This window comes from Rattus norvegicus, chromosome 19 (assembly GCF_036323735.1).
Source record: "Rattus norvegicus strain BN/NHsdMcwi chromosome 19, GRCr8, whole genome shotgun sequence".
In the NCBI taxonomy this organism is placed as follows: Eukaryota; Metazoa; Chordata; class Mammalia; order Rodentia; family Muridae; genus Rattus; species Rattus norvegicus.
This window is the reverse complement of record NC_086037.1, coordinates 32,710,886-32,721,637: the sequence shown is the minus strand read 5'-3', so window position 1 is coordinate 32,721,637 and position 10,752 is coordinate 32,710,886. Positions and strand designations below refer to the sequence as shown.

General features: G+C 41.0%; 1 pseudogene; it reads right to left on the bottom strand.

Annotated features, from left to right (window-relative positions):
• Positions 1-8,975: 8,975 nt before the first annotated feature.
• Ldha-ps22 (lactate dehydrogenase A, pseudogene 22) lies at positions 8,976-10,492 on the bottom strand (annotated as a pseudogene).
• Between the last annotated feature and the right edge of the window lie 260 nt (positions 10,493-10,752).

Below are 10,752 nucleotides of genomic sequence, written 5' to 3'. Positions count from 1 at the left end.
TATTGATTCTAGGCCATAGTGGGGCAGATAACCACGGTAGTGAGAACATGTGTAGGAGGATACTGTCTTCATAATGAGCAGTCAGCAGCAGGAACCTGCTGGTTTCTACCTGCACTGGGAACTGAATTGAACCAGTCCCACAGTTCTCTGCACCCAAATCCCATGGGGAAGAGAGTTGGGGCCTCAAAAGGGCTGACAATTCTGGGAACTCAGGGGAGACAACTACTTTCTGCCCACATTCCTGATGCAAGAGGAAACTGACTACTGCCATCTGTGTTCTCTAGGCACAGGGACCTAGGAGCAGTTGGGGGCAGGACCCTTCAGGTTTCTGCCTGTGCCTAGAGTTGAAAGCCAGTCTCTAGGAGTGTCTACACACCTGAGAGCAGAGGTAAGATCAACTCGTCTCTTCCAAGCAAGCTACCTAGAGACTTCAGGTCACACAAACCCAGGAGCAGCTCTCTGTTCCCAGATCCAGCTGAAAGAAAATAGATCTACAGGAGTACTAACACACAAGCCTACAGGAGGGTCAAGGGACTGTCAGAGACAGCAAGACAAGCTAACACCAGAGACAACCTGTTGGTGAGAGGCAAGCACAGGAACCTAAGCAACAGAAACCAAGACTACTTGGCATCATCAGAGTCCAGTTCTCCTACCAAAACAAATACTGGATATCCAAACATACCAGAAAAACAAGATTTTGATTTAAAATCACATTTTATTATGATGATGGAGGACTTTCAGAAGGACATAAAAAAAAAAAACTCCCTTAAAGAAACACAGGACAAGTCAACAAGTAGAAGGAAGCCGTTAAAAAGAAAACACAGAAATCCCTTAAAGAATTACAAGAAAATATAATCAAACAGTTGAAGGAGTTGAACAAAACCATCCAGGATTTAGAAAAGAAAATAGAAACAGTAGAGAAAGCACAAAGGAAGAGAACACTAGAGAAAAAAAATCTAGCGAAGAGATCAGGATGTGCAGATGCAAGCATCACCAATAGAATACAAGATATAGAAGAGAGAATCTCAGGGGCAGAAGATACCATAAAAAACATAAAAAACATCAAACATACTGTAAAATGCACCTATCACAAAACATCCAGGACACAATGAGAAGATCAAGCATAAGGATAATAGGTATAGAAGAGAGTGAAGACTCCCAACTTAAAGGGCCAGTAAATATCTTCAACAAAATTATAGAAGAAAACTTCCATAACCTAAAGAAAGAGATACCCATAAACATACAAGAAGTCTACAGAACTCCAAACAGATTGGACCAGAAAAGAAGTTCCTCCCATCACATAATAGTCAAAACACCAAATGTACAAAACAAAGAAAGAATATTAAAAGCAGTAAGGGAAAAAGGTCAAGTAACATAGAAAGGAAGACCAATCAGAATTATAACAGACTTCTCAACAGAGACTATGAAAGCCAGAAGATCCTGGGCAGGTGTCATACAGACACTAAGAGAACACAAATGCCAGCCCAGGCTACTATATCCAGCAAAACACTCAATTAACATAGATGGAGAAAGCAAGGTATTCCATGACAAAACCAAATTTACACAAAATCTTTCTACAAATCCAGCCATATAAAGGATAATAGATGGAAAATTCTATCACAAGGAGGGAAACTACACCTTAGAAAAACAAGAAAGTAATCTCCTTGCAACGAAACCAAAAGAAGAGACACACACAAACATAATTCTATCTCTACTAACAAAAATAACAGGAAGAAACAATCACTATTCTTTAATATCTCTTAACATCAATGGACTCAATTCCCCAATAAAAAGACAGAGATTAACAAACAGGATACATAAAAAGGACCCAGCATTTGCTGCATACAGGAAACACACCTCAGAGACAAAGACAGACACACCTCAGAGTAAAAGGCTGGGAAACAACTTTCCAAGCAAATGGTCCAAAGAAACAAGATGGAGTATCCATTCTAATATCGAATAAAATCGAATTTTAACCAAAAGTCATCAAAAAAGATAAGGAAGAACACTTCATATTCATCAAAGGAAAAATCCACCAAGATGAACTCTCAATCCTAAATATCTATGCTCCAAATGCAAGGGCATCTACATTCATAAAAGAAAACTTATTAAAGCTCAAATCACACATTGCACTGCACACAATAATAGTAGGAGATTTCAACACCCCACTCTCAGCAATGGACAGGTCATGGAAACAGAAATTAAACAGAGACATAGAGAAACTAACCGAAGTTATGAACCAAATGGAATTAACAGATATTTATTTCACCCTAAAACAAAAGAATATACCTTCTTCACAGCACTTCATGGTACCTTCTCCAAAATTGACCATATAAGCAGTCACAAAAACAGGCCTCAACAGATTCAAGAAGATAGAAATAATCCCATGCATCCTAACAGATCACCACAGACTAAGGCTGGTTTTCAATAACAACAAAAACGACAGAAAGCCCACACATACATGGAAGTTGAACAATGGTCTGCTCAATGTTAACTTGGTCGAGGAAGAAATTAAAAAAAAAAAGATGATTTAGAATTAAAAGAAAATGAAGGAACAACATACCCAAACTTATGGGACACAGTGAAAGCAGTGCTAAGAGGAAAACTTGTAGCTCTTACTGCCTCCAAAAAGAAACTGGAGAGAGCATACATTAGCAGCTTGACAGCACACCTAAAAGCTCTAGAACAAAAAGAAGCAAATACACCCAAGAGGAGTAGAAGACAGGAAACAATCAAACTCAGGGCCGAAATCAACCAAGTAGAATCAAAAAGGACTATACAAAGAATCAACAAAACCAGAAGCTAGTTCTTTGAGAAAATCAACAAGATAGATAAACCCTTAGCCAGACTAACCGGAGGTCACAGAGAGTGTATCCAAATTAACAAGATAATAAATGAAAAGGGAGACATAACAGAATCTGAGGAAATTCAAAAAATCATCGGATCCTACTACAAAAGCCTATATTCAACCAAACTGGAATACCTGAAGGAAATGGACAATTTTCTAGACAAATACAAGGTACCAGAGTTAAATCAGAATCAGATAAACCATCTAAACAACCCCATAACTCCTAAAGAAATAGAAGCAGTTATTAAAAATCTCCCAACCAAAAAGAGCCCAGGGCCAGATAGGTTTAGTACAGAATTCTATTAGACCTTCATAGAAGACCTCATATTAATGCTGGCCAAACTATTCCACAAAATAATAACAGAAGGAGCGCTACCCAATACCTTCTATGAAGCCACAATTATGCTTATACCTAAACCACACAAAGACAGAACAAGGACAGAGAACTTCAGAGCAATTACCCTTATGAATATTGATGCAAAAATACTCAATAAAATTCTCACAAACGGAATCCAAGAAGACATCAAAACGATCATCCATTATGATCAAGTAGGCTTCATCCCAGGGATGCAGGGATGGTTCAATAAACAAAAATCCATCAACGTAATCCACTTTATAAACAAACTCAAAGAAAAAAAAACCACATGATCATTTCATTAGATGCTGAGAAAGCATTTGACAAAATTCAATACCCCTTCATGATGAAAGTCCTGGAAAGATCAAGAATTCAAGGCCCATACCTAAATGTAATAAAACAATATACAGCAAACCAGTAGCTAACATTAAACAAAATGGAGAGAAACTTGAAGCTTTCCCATTAAAATCAGGGACTAGACAAGGCTGCCCACTCTCTCCTCACTTATTCAATATAGTACTCGAAGTGCTAGCCAGAGTAATCAGACAATAAAAGAATGTCAAATGGATACAAATTGGAAAGGAAGAAGTCAAAATATCACTATTTGCAAATGATATGACATGATAGTATACTTAAGTGACCCCAAAAGCTCTCTAGCAGAGAACTACTAAGCCTGATAAACAACTTCAGTAAAGTGACTGGGTATAAAATTATCTCAAACTAATCAGTTGCCTTCCTCTACTCAAAGGATAAAAAGATTGAGAAAGAAATTAGGGAAATGACACCCTCCACAATAGTCCCAAATTGCATAAAATACCTTGGTGTGAATCTAACCAAGCAAGTGAAAGATCTGTATGACAAGAACTTCAAAGTCTCTGAAGAAAGAAATTGAAGAAGATCTCAGAAGATGGAAATATCTCCCATTCTCATGGATTGGCAGGATTAATATAATAAAAATGGCCATTTTGCCAAAGCAATCTACAGAATCAATGCAATCCCCATCAAAATTCGAACTCAATTCATCATAGAGTTAGAAAGAGCAATTTGCATATTCATTGGGAATGACAAAAAACTCAGAACAGCAAAACCTATCCTCATCGATAAAAGAACTTCTTGGAGAATCACCATCCCTGGCCTCAAGCAGTATTACAGAGCAATAGTCATAAAAATTGTATGGTGTTGGTACAGAGACAGGCAGGTAGATCAGTGGAATAGAATTGAAGACCCAGAAATGAACCCACACACCTTTGGTCACTTGATCTTTGACAAAAGAGCTAAAACCATCCAATGGAAAAAAAGATAGCATTTTCAGCAAATGGTGCTGGTTCAAGTGGAGATCAGCATGTAGAAGAATGCAGATCGAACCAATCGTATCACCCTGTACAAAGTTTAAGTCCAAGTGGATCAAGGACCTCCACATCAAAGCAGATACATTCAAACTAATAGAACAAAAAGTGGGGAAGAGTCTTGATCACATGGGCACTGGGGAAATTTTTCTGAACAAAATGTTAATGGCTCATGCTCTAAGGCCAAGAATTGACACATGGGACCTCATAAAACTGCAAACGTTTCTGTAAGGCAAAGGACATTGTCATTAGAATGAAATGGCCAACAGATTGGGAAAAGATCTTTATCAATTCTTCATCAGAGAGAGGGCTCAAAATATACAAAGAACTCAAGAAGACAACTCCAGAGAGACAAATAACCCTATTAAAAAAGGGGGCACAGGGTTAAACAAAGAATTCTCCTCTGAGGAATGTCAAATGGCTGAGAAGCACCTAAAGAAATGCTCAACCTCACTAGTCATCAGGGAAATGCAAATCAAAACAACTCTGAGATTCTACCTCACACCAGTCAGAAAGGTAAAATACTCAGGTGACAATAGATCTTGGCAAGGATGTGGAGAAAGAGGAACACTCCTCCATTGTTGGTGGGATTGCAAACTGGTACAACCGGTCTGGAAATCAGTCTGGAGGTTCCTCAGAAAATTGGACATTGAACAACCTGAGGACCCAGCTATACCTCTCCTGGGCATATACCCAAAGGATGCTTCAAGATACAACAAAGACACGTGCTCCACTATGTTCACAGCAGCCTTATTTATAACAGCCAGAAGCTGGAAAGAACCCAGATGCCCTTCAACAGAGGAATGGATTCGGAAAATGTGGTACATCTACATAATGAAGTACTATTCAGCTATCAAAAACAATGATTTCATGAAATTCATAGGCAAATGGATGAAACTAGAAAATATCATCCTAAGTGAGGTAACCCAATCACAGAAAAACACACATGGTATGCACTCATTGATAAGTGGATATTAGCCCAAAAGCTTAAATTACCCAAGAATCAATTACAGACCACATGAAGCTCAAGAAGAAGGACTATCAAAGTGCAGATGCTTCACTTCTTCTTAAAAGGGGGAACAAAAATATTCATAGGAGAGTATATGGATGCAAAGTTTGGAGCAGAGACTGAAGGAATGGCCATTCAGAGCCTGCCCACATGTTGCTCATATATATATATATATATATATATATATATATATATATATATTTACAGCCACCAAAACTAGATAAGATTGATGAAGCTAAGAAGTGCATGCTGACAGGAACTGGATATAGATGTCTCCTTAGAGACACAGCCAGAGCATGTCAAATACAGAGGCGAATGCTAGCAGCAAACCACTGAATTAAGAACGGGATCTCTGTTGGAGGAATTAGAGAAAGAAATGAAAGAGCTGAAGGGGCTTGCAACCCCGAAAGAACAACAATGCCAACCAACCAGAGCTCCCAGGCACTAAACCCCTACCCGAAGACTGTACGTGGACTGACCCATGGCTCCAGCTGCATATGTAGCAGAGGATGGCCTTGTTGGGCACCAATGGAAGGAGAAGCCTTTGGCCCTGCTGAGGTTTCCCCCACCCCCCCCCCGTGTAGGGGAATATCTGGGGGAGGGGCGGGAAGATGGGGTGGATTGGGAGAGGAAAACCCATATAGAAGAAGGGTAGGGGGATAGAATAGGAAGCTTTTGTTCTGGAAACCGGGAAAGGGAATAACATTTGAAATGTAAATTTTAAAAATATCTAATAAAAGAAAAAAAATCCACCCAAACTGGTCCTAAAATATTTGCTTGTTGTTGTTTCCCAAAATTAGAAGCTTCCGAAGTCCTGGTAAGGAACATTTTCTCAGGACCATGTCAGGTGCTGTCATGTGTTGGGTAGCCAGCTCTCAAACCCAACACACCATTCATTATACACAAACTTTACACACAAACCCCTACTCTGCACTATCTGCCCTTTTCTGTCCAACTTTATCCCTACAAGGACCATTTTTAAGCTACCAAAGGTCCTATATATTGCATAAACTGCTACATCATAGCACCACACCAGCACCCACGTCTGTATCTCACTACACGTGGTGGATTGAGAGATCTATCCCCCCCTCCCTAACCTTAGTAAGTCTCTAGTCTATCATTGACATGGACATTCATGCTTTGACTAATCGCTCTATTTTTTTTTCCAATAGAAATCTCATTGTTACGGTGACTTGGAACCCATAAAGATAAAACCCTTGTTTCCCAAAGGTTTAATTCTCAAGGATTTATAGGTAATAATGCCCCAACCATAGCATCTATTCTAAAGTTCCACCCTAGTGCACTTTCAAGACCCACACACTAATAGGGTTCTTGGGTAATTTTTTTTTTTTAGCATCAAGGCATTTGTGGCTAGACACAACTAGTCTTTCAAGATAGCTAAAGACCATTAGCAAAAGAAAAAAAATCCCCACTCCCACAAAAATTCTTTAGATGGAACAAGATGAAATTGCTCTCAAATTTTGTATTATTTATGAGCAAATCACAAATCATAGAGGGCAGAGGTCAGTGAAGGGAGATGAAAGTGGGCTGTGGGAACACAAGCTCGGGTTATGGACAGTATGTACTGAGAACGCTCGTCTCTTTCTGACCCAGCATGTAAAGAGCTCTGTGATGTACCTCATTTAGCAGTGAGACCTGTCATGGTCTGCAGAGACTTCTGCCTCTGGAAGTAGGTGAAGTCCTTAAGGCTCAGTTATCTTTCAAAAGCAAATTGTAGGAGAAAACCTTGACTAAAGGTTAAAAGGAGTTCAATTAACTTTTGTTTTTGGTCTTGTTTTTTTGTTGTTGTTGTTATTGTTTTCTTTATTTGTTTGTTTTTTTGTTGTTTGTTTTTTGTTTTGTTTTTTTTTTTTTTGTGAAGAGGGAGCCATTTTCTGATATTAGGTCTTCCAAGGATTCATGAGTTCTAACGGTTAAGATCAGAGAACATCATCCTCTGTTCAGCTCACTTGAATTCTTGAATTTGACCACTGAATTTTTCTTTCAAACAGGGTTCGACTATTCATATATTCCCATATTCATATGGTCCCATATTCATATTCATTCTCTTTTTCTGACTGTCTCCCTCACTCACTCATTCCCCACTGTGGTGCTTCTTTTCCACTTTGCCTGGATACTTCAGAGTCTAAAATCCTAAAACCATAGAGAGCTCAAAGTAGGCTTTCTGCAGCTTCTTTGCTGATGCATACATGAAAATGGCTCTCTTGGTCATCCTCACGTATTTCTCTAACTTCTGTCTGTTTTGAGAAACCTCCCAACACCTTTTAGAATTGGGTTGGAAAAAGTACACAAGTCCATGGTGTGGCTGGGTCCAAGAAGGTGTACCTGGGCTTAAGCCCTCTCCCACCACCTCTCCATCCATTGCGTCCCACAACCCAGAGAACCTCAAGTGACTTCTCTAACCTTCTGAAGTCTTCCCATCTCTAAACTGGGCACAAAGTAACATTAAGCATTCTCTTTATCTACTTCAAATGCACTTGAGTTTTCCCCGACCAGAAGGTGTCTCTCTCTTGTCTTCCATCACACTTGATTAGATGTGTCCCTCATCTCGTCATCCTCGTTAAATTGGAGCTTATTTGAAGCATCTAATTCATCATATTCATGGTCATTCATCACAGTCACTGAGTGCCTGACAGCACCTAGCAGGATACCCTGCATGCTGGGACCTCTTAGGGGCAGGTCGCACAGCTGCCTTCTTCCTGGAACCTCTGCTCTACTGCACAGTGCTTGATAAAACCTCAGTGTGCTGTAAATATTGGTTGAATACAAAGTTGGAACGTCACTAACAGGTTAATATGTTTTATAAGAAGTGATGTGTTGATCACCACTGAACAGTAACTTTCAAGAACTCTGTCGCCAAGTTGAAAGCCTGGCTTTCAGTCTGTTTATGGTCAGAAGATGACCAGTAAGTCAATGACTGAATAAATCAATCGATCTGGTGGCCTAATGTAGTTCCCACTACTTTACAGAAAGCATCGTGCAATTCAGAATTGCTGTTCGCTGGGACTCAAGCAGCATCATGCTCATGGAAACAGTGACACAGATACCATGTAGAGGGTCCCTGAATTACTGACTCATAGACAGGACAAGTTTGCTCACTGGGGGGATATTTGGAGAAGCCTGGAGACATTGGAGGATTGCTACAAGCATCTAGTGGGTAGAGTCCAGGGACACTGCTAAACATCCTTGATAGGAATTGCAGTCTATCATACCTCAGACACTGAAAAAAAAAACCTGTTATCCACCATTAGCTATGAAAGATGTATTCTTTCATGGCAACATGCTAAAATGTGGTTCAGAGAGATGGAGACTTCTGTGTTGTGTTCGGTCCCATTGACATAATCACAGGTCAGGATAGAAGGAACACACTAGAGATCAAATCTGAACATTTTGTTCTATCTAATTTTGTTTTGCTTTAGTTTGATTTTTTTCACTGTTCAAGGTTTATTTGGTGTTTTTCTTGGCATGACACTTGAGTGGTTGGTTCCGTCATCCATATGCAGATCTTACATTTCACATAATATTGCAATGTACACTACAGACACATATAATACAGAAAATATCCTGTAGAACATTTATGCACAAGATATGCATGATGGACTTACACACTGGAGCCAGGTTATGACTAACTGGGAACTCATGGCCTAGGCATGTTTGGTGAGGGTGCGTAGCACAGCAATGCAGCAGGCTCACAGGGTAGTCAAAGCCTGCATGCAGTTGGCAGTGTGTCTTGGAGACAGTGGGACTGTCACACTAACCAGGTTACCACTACACAAGTACCACTTAGCAGGGTAGAGCTGTGGAACTGAGATTTTCCCCAGACCACCTCAACACAACTGGACTAACTACAGCTCAGATGAGAAGTGTGTGGTCTCCATAGAAACCCTGCTGCAGCCTGGACAGTGAAGGGCTAGGACACTGGGGAGACTTTAGAACTGCAGCTCCTTCTGGATTCCCCAGAGGGTATCTGCATTCTTCTTCAGGCGGGCCTCCTCCTCGGGAGTCAGTGTCACCTTTGCAACATCTGAGATTCCATTTTGTCCCAGGATACACAGGACACTGAGGAAGACGTCATCATTGATTCCATAGAGACCTTTAATCATGGTGGAAATGGGATGCACCTGCTTAAGGTTCTTCATTATGCTCTCGGCTAAGTCTGCCACGGAGAGGCCAATGGCCCAGGATGTGTAACCTTTCAGCTTGATCACTTCGTATGCACTGTCAACCAAGTGCTTGTGAACATCCTTCCACTGCTCCTTGTCTGCATCCGTGCCCAGCTGTGGGTTCAGAGACTTCAGGGAGATGCGGGCAACGTTCACACCACTCCACACGGGCACACTGGAGTCGCCGTGCTCTCCTAAGGACCCACCTGTGACAGCTCAGTGGGTGAACTCCCAGCCTTTCTGGTAACAGAACCGAGCTGAATCCAGATTGCAACCACTTCCAATAACTGTTTTTTGGGGAAGCTGCTGTTCTTCCAAGCCACATAGATCAAGATATCCACTGGATTTGAGACGATGAGCAGCTTGCACTGTGGACTGTATTTGACAATGTTCGGAATGATGAACTTGAAGATGTTCACGTTTCGCTGGACCAAATTGAGCCAGCTCTCTCCCTCTTGCTGACGGGCCCCCACAGTGATAATGACCAGCTTGGAATTCGCAGTCACACTATAGTCTTTGCTGGAGACAATTTTTGGTGTCTTAAGGAAAAGGCTGCCAGGCTGGAGATCCATCATCTCTCCCTTTAGCTTGTCTTCCATGACATCAACAAGGGCAAGCTCATCAGCCAAGTCCTTCATTAAGATATTGATGGCATAGAGCGCTTACCTAGCAAACGCAAGGCCCTGGGTTCGATCCCCAGCTCCAGAAAAGAAAAAGAAAAAAAAAGAATGATTTGGGGTTGGGGATTTAGCTCAGTGGTAGAGCGCTTGCCTAGCAAGCGCAAGGCCCTGGGTTCAGTCCCCAGCTCTGAAAAAAAAAGGAAAAAAAAGATAGCACCAACCCCAACAACAGGTTCTGGAGGACCTGTTCTTCCTTAAGAAGATTCACAATCAGCTGGTCCTTGAGGGCTGTCATCTTGGACTTTGAATCTTTTGGGACCACTTAGTGCACGATGGGGAGACAACGGGCAAGCAGCAGCAGTAGCGTGGCCCGAGATCAGCGATAGTGGC